An 11,604-nucleotide genomic window follows, 5' to 3' on the forward strand; every position below is an offset into this window, starting at 1 on the left:
AAATGATAAGAAGGGGTTCGGAAGCAATCAAAAAATAATTTCTGGCTTTTCTTTTGTATGTATTTGGTGATTTCAATATTGTTTGTTAGGATCGTTAAAGGACAAATGAATCAGAGTCTATGAAAAAGCATTTTAGTAATTAAAGACCAGAAGAAACTAGGGGTGGTGGAAGGGGTGGAGGGCGGGGGGTGGAGGGGAATGGGTGACGGGCACTGAGGGGGACACTTGACGGGATGAGCACTGGGTGTTTCTCTGTATGTTGGTAAATTGAACACCAATAAGAATTAATTAAAAAAGAAAAAAAGAAAAAAAAAAGACCAGAAGAAAAACGTGAATGTAGTTTCTTTTATTGAGAACTGCATTATTCATTTATTCAACATCTTATGAAAAAGTAAAATGGATAGACATCATCTAATAACTTCCTTTTAATTAGTAAACTCTGTTTCTTATACTTTATTTCAATGGCTAAACATAAAATATTCAAATGATGTATATATAATAACATGTACTATATGCATTCTATAAAGTTGCATGTAAGAATTAACAGTTCTAAGACTGCAGTGAAAAGCATCACACTTACAATACTAAGTGATAGCAAAAGTAAATTCAAATCAATCCTGAAAAAATGAAATGGGTAAATGAATCAGGTCTCAGCATAATCAGAATTCACTCCACACAACCAGAAATTGCCTTTCAGATTATTTTCCACCTGAAGTCTATTGATGTTTTCTGTGGAAATGTATAAAATACTACAGTGAAAAAAAAATCAGAGAAAATAATTTAAAACCCTAGACTTAGTTCTCTGTGTTGTGGTTGTTTAGCTCAGCTGCCACAGAAGAATGTTATTGTGTCTTGAACTGTCCACGTAGCAAGTGGATTTCCTCAGGGGAACAGAAGTAATGTATTGACTTATTGACTCAATGAAAGTGTCTTTAATTCCTGTAACATTCAGTTGTTAACCTGCTTTATGGCTTCAGTCAGCCACACCATCCAACAGCACGTAAAGTTATTTTCCTAGTTTGAAGTATTTCTGCTCTTTATCTTCATCTTTAATGTAAGAACATTAAAAGGGAAAGAAATTAACAGTGATAACTCGATATCTGCAATTCTAATTCATAAGATAAATTGTTTCTACCTCTTTCCATAAGCTTTTTCTAGATAATGTCATATTTTAAAGGATCTCAGATTTCTTTTTTATTTTTTATAGCAAATATCACACTGTAGTTTTGATGGCTTCTTTATTGAATACCTGCTTCCTTATTAGACTATAAGAACTTAAATTATGCCCTGTTTTAATCACCCGATAACCTAGCATAGTGCTTGGCACATACTAAGTACTCAGGAAATATTTATTAAAATGAATGATGTTTCTGTCTTAAAATGTCTTAAGTATTATTTTTCTCCAGTTTTTTAAACATTTACATATGTATGTATGTATGTATTTGAGACAGCATAAGCAGGAGAAGGGACAGAGGGAGATGCAGAAGCTGACTCCCCCCTCTGAGCATGGAGCCCAACATGGGGCTCAATCCCATGACCCTGAGATCATGACCTTAGTGGAAGAAGGCAGATGCTTGACTGACTGAACCACCCAGACACCCCTATTTTTCTCCAGTTTTACTGAGATAAATTTGACCTACAACACTGTATAAGTTTAACATGTATAGCACAATAGTATGATTCACATATATCATAAAACGATTTCCACAGTAAGTTTACTTAACATCTGTCATGTTATATAAATGTTAGGTATTCTTTAAAGTGCTGTTATTTTGAAAGGGAAAAACATGTATCAGACCTTTATAATAGTACTTAGAGTAGAATATAGACTTATTTCATCTAATGACAAAATGACACTCATTATGTAGTTGGCATTGGAGTTTATTGTATATTATGTATATTAAATACATTATGCCATGTAATATATAAATGTGTAAAACCTCTATTATACATCTTAGGGGTATCCTAATTAGAGGCTCATACTTGAGACTTGGTCACATGGCACCTCAGATACCATAAGTGAAATCTACATGAAACAATTTAATAATTAAGCACAAAGAATATTATAGATGTTTTTCAACTGGTAAAATGCATAGTGCTCCAAATCAGCAGTTGATCTGTAGATTTGTACAAGTCCCATTGCCCTTGCATGACCAACATATATGAATCTAACAAACAAGGCAGCACAGGACCATTTGTGCAGTGCTTGAGGTCTGGAGTCCCATTATTCTTACATCCTTTAGCCAGAATATCATTATGTTTGCCTTTAGCCAGAATATCATTATGTCTGCCATGTAAGGTAGCAGTTGGAAAGCCTAGAGCAGTGGCATATTCAGCAAATTTGCAGAGACGGAGATATAAAGGTCCAAGCTACCTGTAAGTTAAGTATAGGACACTACCAATAGTTACAAAAAGAACTTGTCATATGCTAAATGCCAAAGTTGGCTTAGGTCAATACCCATCAACTCTTAAATCCCTGCATATAAAAATTTTCCATAGGAACCTACTTATAGTATTGAGCACATGCCAACCCTATAATCTTTAAGAATGGGTACTAATGGTATGGTTCCAAATGATATTGTAGATTATAAAAGTAGTATTTCATAAATGATTTTTCACTATTTTTACACACCTGTTTTCTCACTTGAGAGTACAATCCTGTGAGAAGAATAAAAGCTTTCATTATCCTCATTTTATGGTGAAGTTAAGTGATGAGGCGTTAATTTAACAGGTAAAATGCAGACCTGACTCCCAGCTCAGTAGAATGCTTTTTTGTTTTTGTCTGTCTGCTAAAAAGTTTTGCACAGCTACTTTCACAAACAGCCTGGAATCCTAAAATCGTCTCAGTAGTTTCTGAGATAAACATTTCATTCTAGAAGTCAGGTGAGTTGAGAAAGGTCAGAAGTAGTATGTTCCAGGAAAAGCTGAAATGAGAACTACTAGGAGCGCTCAAAACTGCCAGGTGTTTGCTCTGAAACAAAACAATACTTCTGTTTCTCATTTTGCTTCTTATTTTAAGTGCTTTATTAGATCTTCCAAGATTCTCACCAAACAATCCTTCACAGTAAATGGAAATACTAAAATAGATAAATACTGAAGTAGAAAAGAAAAGAGCATTAGTTTGTGTATAAGGTAGTTTAAAACATCACTGGACTTTTAATAAAGTGTACTTTTTGAATTACTGGCCATTATAAAGGAAGATTCATTCTAAAACATTCCCATAAGCTAAACTAATGTTATAGTAACACACATTTCGTTAAGTATTAACCAGGTCCATTTCTCTGAACATTCCCCATAAATATCTCAGTACTTTCCCAGAAGAATTTTCCAATGGTTTCCTCCAAAGCTAATGAATCAAGAAGTAATGCAGGCTATGAATCTATTTGTTTACATCACTTAACAGAAGCATTTAATTCAATATATCTTTTTATCTTAATTGTATTCTTGCAGGTACATTTTTATTTTTAAAAATTCTTAGAGAACAGAATTCACTCAACTGAAATGCACCAATAATTTTTAAAAATGTCATTCCCTTGGGTTAAAAGCTACAAGGCTTGATTCAAGTTAACTGTGAGGTGAAATCCAGCAAAAAATGCTGTTTTGTTTGATTCAATTGTTTTCAAAATTGTACCAAGGGAAAGAAAGAATGAAAGCATAGACCTTTAATCTCGGATCAATTGGGGCCAGAAGTCTGAAGCACTCTGTTGAAATTGCTTAGAAGACTGCTTCTCTAAGAAACCCTCCTATGGTAGAAAGTGATCAATAAGGTGGAATTGTAGGGAATGAGAAAATGAGACACAAGGAATGAAGAGAAGTAGGGGGCCAAAGAAGCCTCTCTCTGAGCTATGCTGTGGGCTTGAGACCATTGGCTGCATCTCTCGAATAGAAAAGCCAAAGCCTCTCTTTTTATTTAGCCTCAAGGAAAAGGGAAAGCAAGAGAGTCTGGAGGCTGAGAGCTAGAATAAAGAATCCCCTGAAAGCATGCTGTTTTATACCCCAGATTGAAGATTTCTGTCAGTAAGGAACTTGCTGCCGATAGGTGCATTCTTCTTTATGGAGTGCCTGCTAAGTGGCAGGCATCGTGCTTAGTACTTTCTTTTTTGTATATATATATTTTTTATTGGAGTTCAATTTGCCAACATATAGCATAACCCCCATTGCTCATCCCATCAAGTGCCCCCCTCAGTGCCCGTCACTAGGCTTTGGAGTTTAAGATAGGGGCCTGATGAAACGGGACTAAAGCAAAGTTAACAATAACATGACGGCAGCCCTTAAGGATTAGAGAAGGTAGACAGACAGGAAAAAGTTATAATAAAATGTGGAAAGCATTTTAATTAAGGATAGTCCCATATTAATCATAACTAACATTTATCAAGTGCCAATGATCTTCAAATACATTAATAACTCATTTAATCCTACTAACAGGCTTTATGAAGTAGGTGTTAATGTGATTCTCATTTTACAAATGCGGGAACTGGTCTAAGGTCTCATGCAGCTTGTAAGAGACAAAACCCAGAGTCATACCCACAAAATCTAGCTCCGAATCTCACGGGATTAATTTCTCTAAGGACTTTTTAATATACAAAAACCATTTACAGACACAGGAGAGACTTCAGAATTGAGATGCCATCTGATCACACCAGGGAAAGAAAAATTGGAGTACACCAGGAAGAGAGGAAGAAAGCAATGAAGGCTAAAAGAGTAGTACAGGCAGGGTTGCCTGGGTGGCCCAGTCAGTTAAGTGTGAGACTTGGTTTCTGCTCAGGTGATCTAGGGATCACGAGATGGAGCCCTGTACTGCCAAGTGCTCAGGGCTCAGCAGAGTCTGCTTCAGATTCTCTCTCCTTATCCTTCTGCCCCTACACCCTGCTCTCGTTCTCACTCTTTCTCTCTCAAATAAATAAATAAATCTTAAAAAAAAAAAAAAAAGTATAGCACAAGCAGAAATAGGAAAACACCTAGCAGGGTCAGGCGAGTGAGAGGAGTGTGTTCTACACAAATTGCTGAAGCAGATTGCTGGGGGAGGAAATTCTGGATTTTCAAGAGAGAGTGGAGCCTGGCTGTGAGGAACCTTCACCCAGAGCAGGCAGGATAAGCAAGGGGAGAGCTAGTAATCACAGCATAAGGGATTGAAAGTGGTTATTATCACAGCAGAAACAAAATTCAAGTGGTCAAAAATGACTTCAGTTTTAGCTGTAATTTCAGAATCTTTACATTAAAACGTACTTAAAGTAGTATATATGTATTTAAGAATAAATTAAAATAAAAAATAGTAAAATAAAATAAAATTTTAAGAAAATGAAAGCTGAAATTTGGTGAAATAGTGATTATAAATTGGCCTCATAGAAACTTATCTGATCATGAATATCACCTTTATGTAATGAGTTGCTAAATAATCCATACTGATTATTAAAAATGAGTATTTTTAAAGAAAAGTAAACCAAAGGTGGCTAAATATGAACTACGTTTCTTTCTTTCTTTCTTTCTTTCTTTCTTTCTTTCTTTCTTTCTTTCTTTCTTCTTCTTTTCTTTCTTTCTTTTTTGGAATAGACTCACATTTGAGCATATGCAATGAAACACAAGACTTCACCTTTTGCTGGAAAGTAGATATCCAATGTGGATGCAAATTGCCTGAATGGAAATAAGACACCTAAAACTAACTAAAAATGTAAAGCAGCAGCATATGCTAGAATGACATGGTATTAGAACCTTGGTTGTTGAGTCCATTTAGCTAAAGATAGTTTCTGGAAAGCCACACACCTTTTCACACCAGTTCTCTTCATCTTACTCCTGAGATCAACTTTTGGCCAAATAATAAGTAAGCAAAATTGATGTTTTCCCATTGCTCCAAACCTCCCCCACCATCAATGTCTTTTTCTGATTTCTTCCCCTCCCTTTCACTGCATCCTCAGAATGCTCTCCAAGCTAATCAGGCTTTCAATTCATTCATTCATTCATTCATTCATTCATTCATTCAGCAAATGATTTCTATGATCCAAACAGAAAGTTAGATGCTAGGGACACCTGGGTGGCTTAGTGGTTGAGCATCTACCTTTGGCTCAGGTCATGATCCCAGGGTCCTGGGGTTGAGTCCCACATTGGGCACCCTACAGGGAGCCTGCTTCTCCCTCTGCATACGTCTCTGCCTCTCTCTTTCTCTGTCTTTCATAAATAAATAAAATATTTTTAAAAAATAAAAGAAAGGGATCCCTGGGTGGCGCAGCGGTTTGGCGCCTGCCTTTGGCCCAGGGCGCGATCCTGGAGACCCGGGATCGAATCCCACGTCGGGCTCCCGGTGCATGGAGCCTGCTTCTCTCCCTCTGCCTATGTCTCTGCCTCTCTCTCTCTCTGTGACTATAATAAATAAATAAAAATTTAAACCCCCCCCCCAAAAAAAAATAAAAAAAATAAAAGAAAGATTCTGGCAACAGACAAGTAAATAACTTATGTTCTCTTCTGTCAAACAATTGTAGACTGATGGTGTTTATAAATGCAAAAGCAAATTATCTCTTGAGAGAATTTTGTTGGCAATATAGACTTAGAAGCCTCAGATATATTAGTGATGTGAAAGCATGAAAGTAGGTAAAAGCAGAACACAACTAACCAAAACTTTTCTTGGTAATAGTATTTAATTAAGGTATTTGTTTGCCCCTTGTTTCCTATCAGAATTTTCTGGAGCTACATTCTATTCTTAAGAGGATGCATTCTCCTCTAGGGTTATTTTGATAAGTAAATCAAACTCGGGATGATTTTATGTGTCGTAATCCTTGTTTAGTAGGCTATTGTAATAATTGCAGATTCTCATTCTTCTCACCATCTTCATTTGTTTTGCAAAAAGAAGCTGCTCTGACAACTGACAGTGATCAGAACTACATAGCTACAATAAATCACAGTTTGTCTTTTGATAACTCTTCCTCACCCACAAGGGGTAGCCTCTATAGGGAAGCATATTTGGACAAGAACTGACATCTCAGCCAGGAGGAGTTATCCTTTTTTTTAAAAAATTTTTTTTAAAGATTTTATTTTATTTTATTTTATTTATTTTTTTAAATAAATTTATTTTTTATTGGTGTTCAATTTACCAACATACAGAATAACACCCAGTGCTCATCCCGTCAAGTGCCCTCCTCCCCTTCCACCACCCCTAGTTCGTTTCCCAGAGTTAGGAGTCTTTATGTTCTGTCTCCCTTTCTGATATTTCCCACACATTTCTTCTCCCTTCCCTTCTATTCCCTTTCACTATTATTTATATTTCCCAAATGAATGAGACAATATAATGTTTGTCCTTCTCCGATTGACTTACTTCCCTCAGCATAATACCCTCCAGTTCCATCCACGTTGAAGCAAATGGTGGGTATTTGTCGTTTCTAATGGCTGAGTAATATTCCATTGTATACATAAACCACATCTTCTTTATCCATTCATCTTTCGATGGACACCGAGGCTCCTTCCACAGTTTGGCTATTGTGGACATTGCTGCTATAAACATTGGGGTGCAGGTGTCCCGGCGTTTCATTGCATTTGTATCTTTGTGGTAAATCCCCAACAGTGCAATTGCTGGGTCATAGGGCAGGTCTATTTTTAACTCTTTGAGGAACCTCCACACAGTTTTCCAGAGTGGCTGCACCAGTTCACATTCCCACCAACAGTACAAGAGGGTTCCCTTTTCTCCGCATCCTCTCCAACATTTGTGGTTTCCTGCCTTGTTAATTTCAGGAGGAGTTATCCTAAGTCTTGTCTGGCCCAATTGCATTCTCTGTTTTGGAATTTGGAGTTTGTAACTAGAGAGAGTAGATCAGTGAGCATCAGGCATTGAGTTTGTTGCAATATATGTAAACTGGGGACTGAAATGACAATGACAGTGTTTAAGTAGAGCAGGGAAAACATAATTAGAACTGAGAGAGAGAGAGAGAGAGAGAGAGAGAGAGAGAGAAGCCAAGGGATCCTGTGATTTTAGAAAGTGAGGGAATGAAAGAGAAGCTGCCTTATTTCTTGACTGTTTTGAAATTCCTAATGCTATTTCTCCATTAAGCATGGTTGTTCTTGATAGAATATGGACTTGAATCTGCTTTCTATCTGAGAAACACTCCCTCTATCTATGGCTGGTAAAGCAGAACTATAGCACCAAAGGGGGGAAATGATTTAAGTAAGCTGCAGTATTTTTAAAAATGAGCTCATGTTCTTTTCCATGCATCCTCTTGCTGTCAGTATTCTATGACACTGTGTCAAGACAAGGGCTATGGGGAAAAGGATCAAGGAACTGGTTTTAGACTGCCTGTCATCTAAGCCTCCAGCTAGATGGCAAAAGAAAGCTTTGAATTCATGTGTAGTCCAGGTCACTTAATCAGGATTGTACCAGATAGAATTTTGAAGACATAGCCATGGGTAGAAGTAAAGTATATTTGCCTGAATTATCCACACTGTGCTGCATATGCCCCCCAAAAGGTGTGGCATGCTGCTATAGTCACTATGAGATTAAGATACTAGCCTGATCTCTTTCCATCAGGGACTACCTTCTCTGTAGATAGACAGTCCTGTTCTGTATTGCCCTAGTTAGACTATGCATGGAGTATTGCACTCTTAAACACAAACAAACTAGATTGTCACAAAACGAGTTACCAGGACTTTAAAGGAGATACTCATTTTAACTGAGAGAAGAGGTAGGAAGGATACAAAAACTACTATCTTCAAATGCATGGACTCACATGATAACTACCAGTAGCAAATTGGACTACATTTTCTTTGTACTTACATCTAGGGCAGAGAGAACTTTCTTCCCAAAACATACATAACAGTTTTCAAGTCATTCCAATTGGACCACCTTTGACAGAAGTGGAGTTATCCTACAGCATTAGGCCAGTCAGAGAAGCCACATGGGTGCTAAACCATTGGGTATAGGAAATGAATGTTTGGGAGGCAATCACATTATCAACTAAGAACTACCTTCTATCCAACATGAATACCTACTCCCTTTTTATAAACTTAAACTGTGCAGTAAGCATACTCACTACCCCCATCCAAAGAAAACTGTTCAATATTTCATCCAGTTATTAAAGCTGGACCAAGTCCAGTATCTCAGGGTTATGTACTGTCCTCGCTATCAAGTCCAGAGATAACTACCTCATAGTGTGGTGACATATTTTAAAAATGATAATTTATCCATTCTCAATGCATGCAATATACAATGGTGGAAAAGAATGGGATAACTAATAAAAATTCCCATTCAGAGAAGAGAATAAATAGTAAACAATATAATGATTCATAGTATATATCACATGCCATTGGAGGGGAATACCAAGGGCTCGCTATCCTCACAAATTGAATTCATTGGACAATGTTGTACCTGTAATTACAAGGATTTCCATTGTTCTTCATGTCCTGTTTCAACTCTATGGGAGAATCTCCGCTGTCCATTGCTCTCCATGAGAACATCTACAATAGTCATTGAGAAGAATTCACATTTTGCAGGTGTAGGGGGTGGTCCTACAGCCTGCTGTTGCTTAGTAGCCTGTGTTTGAGGAATGAGGTAATAGAAAACATATTGAGACCCTTTTGTTAGGAAAGCCCCTCTTAGAATGCTGTGGAGTTTACATTATTATTTTTATGTATTAAGAAGATGTTATTTATTAATGATTTTCTAGGATAAACAACTTAATGGAAGATATAGGAATTGAACATAAGCAAAGGCACATAAAGGTATAAGAAAATATAGTGTGTTTGAGGGGACAATGAGGAGACTAGTCTAACTGGATCTGAGGATGTTTTTAGGGATATATAAAAGAGGAAACTAACATCTCTTGAGTGACTATTATGTACCAGACAGAAGCTATGCACTTTTTAGGTATCATTTCCTGAGCATATATAATCCATATATAAGAATTGTCAATTCTACCACAAAAATATATGTAAAATCTGATCCCTTTCTCCAATTCCACCTGATTTTAGCCACATTCACCACTTGCCTGGATTACTGCAATAACTTCCTGACTGGTCTGCTTGCTGACAATACTCAGTTTAACACAAAAGACAGAAAAGAAAAACAAAGGGAAGGCAGAGATTGTCAGTAGGATTAAAGAATGCCGATGCAATATTCTGTTTAAAAGAGATGCATTTTGATTTTGATATATATATATATTAATCACAGGTAGTTGATAGTAAATAGATGAAGAAGCATATACCAAAACTTAGTGTTGATGGAGGGTAAATAACTAAGGAAATCTTGGTTGACAGAATCATAGTCTTTTTCCCCCCTACAACCTGCTTCCCTGAGTTTCCCCCAAAGTGCAGGACTGGCACTTACAGATCGCAGTCTCCCTTTCCTCCTTGCTCTGTCCCACTCCCTCTTTTTCTCCCCCTTTCTTCCCTTCCCTTATTTTCTAATTCTTTCTCTCCTTCATTAACCACAGAGTAGAATTGCTCACAGGGCTGAAAACTCAGCTGGGCAACAACCTATAGGCTATTAAGTAAAAGCTTTCCAAAAAACCCTAGTGCCTCCTCAGGACATAGGCAACACCACTAAATCACTGACTTCTTGGCACTGCAAGTCGGCCAGAAAGGACCTTCATTTTATTCTGTAAAATATTTATTACATTGAAATTTAAAAACATATTTAATATAAATAGTAAGCATAAGAAATCTGAAGATAATACATTAATATCAGATATAACAGATTTCAAGAAAAAGTATTACTAGAAATAAAAGACATTTTATTTTTTTAAAGACTATTTATTTTAGAGAGAGAGCTAAAGAACAAGTGGAGAGGCAGAGGGAGAGGGAATCTTCAAGCAGACTTCCCACTGAGCACAGAGCTCAACGTGGAGCTCAATCTCAGGACCTATGAGATCACAACCTGAGCCTAAACCAAGAGTTGGACACTTAACCTACTGAGTCACCCAGGTGCCCCAGTAAAGGACACTTTATAATCATAAAAGATCAATTCATCAAGAGGATATAACAGTCATAAATATGTACATGCCTAATAACAAATAAAAATATATTAAGCTACATTTGACAGACTTAAAGTGATAAATAAGCAAATATGAAATCACATTTGGAAATGTTAACATTCTTTCTCAGCAATAGGTAGAACAATTAGACAAAAACTCAGTAAACACACAAATGATATGGATTATATTATCAACCACCTTGACTAAATTGATATTTACAGATAACTATGCCTAACAATTGCAGAATATACATTATTTTCGAGGGCAAGGGCATATGTTACATCAAACAAAATAGAACATATTTCAGGCCATAAAACAAGTCTTCAGAAGTTTAAAAAGGTTGAAATCACCTGAGTATGTTCTGTGACCACAAAGGAATTATGTTAGACATCAATAACAGTAGGATATCTGGGAGAACCTTACATATTAGAAAATTAAACAATATACTTGTTTATTGCAGAGAACGAAGTTCTCACAGGAGAAAATAGAAAAAAATATTTTGTACCAAATAATTGTTAAAACATTAAATACCAAGATTTGTGGGATATAACTAAACAAATGCTTATAGATGAATATGTAGGTTTCAATACCTAACAGTAGAAAAAATAAAAAAAAAGAAGATTCTCAAAACCATGACCTAAAGCAAGGGTCAGCAAAT

The sequence above is a fragment of the Vulpes lagopus genome, chromosome X (genome assembly GCF_018345385.1).
Source record: "Vulpes lagopus strain Blue_001 chromosome X, ASM1834538v1, whole genome shotgun sequence".
Taxonomy (NCBI): Eukaryota; Metazoa; Chordata; class Mammalia; order Carnivora; family Canidae; genus Vulpes; species Vulpes lagopus.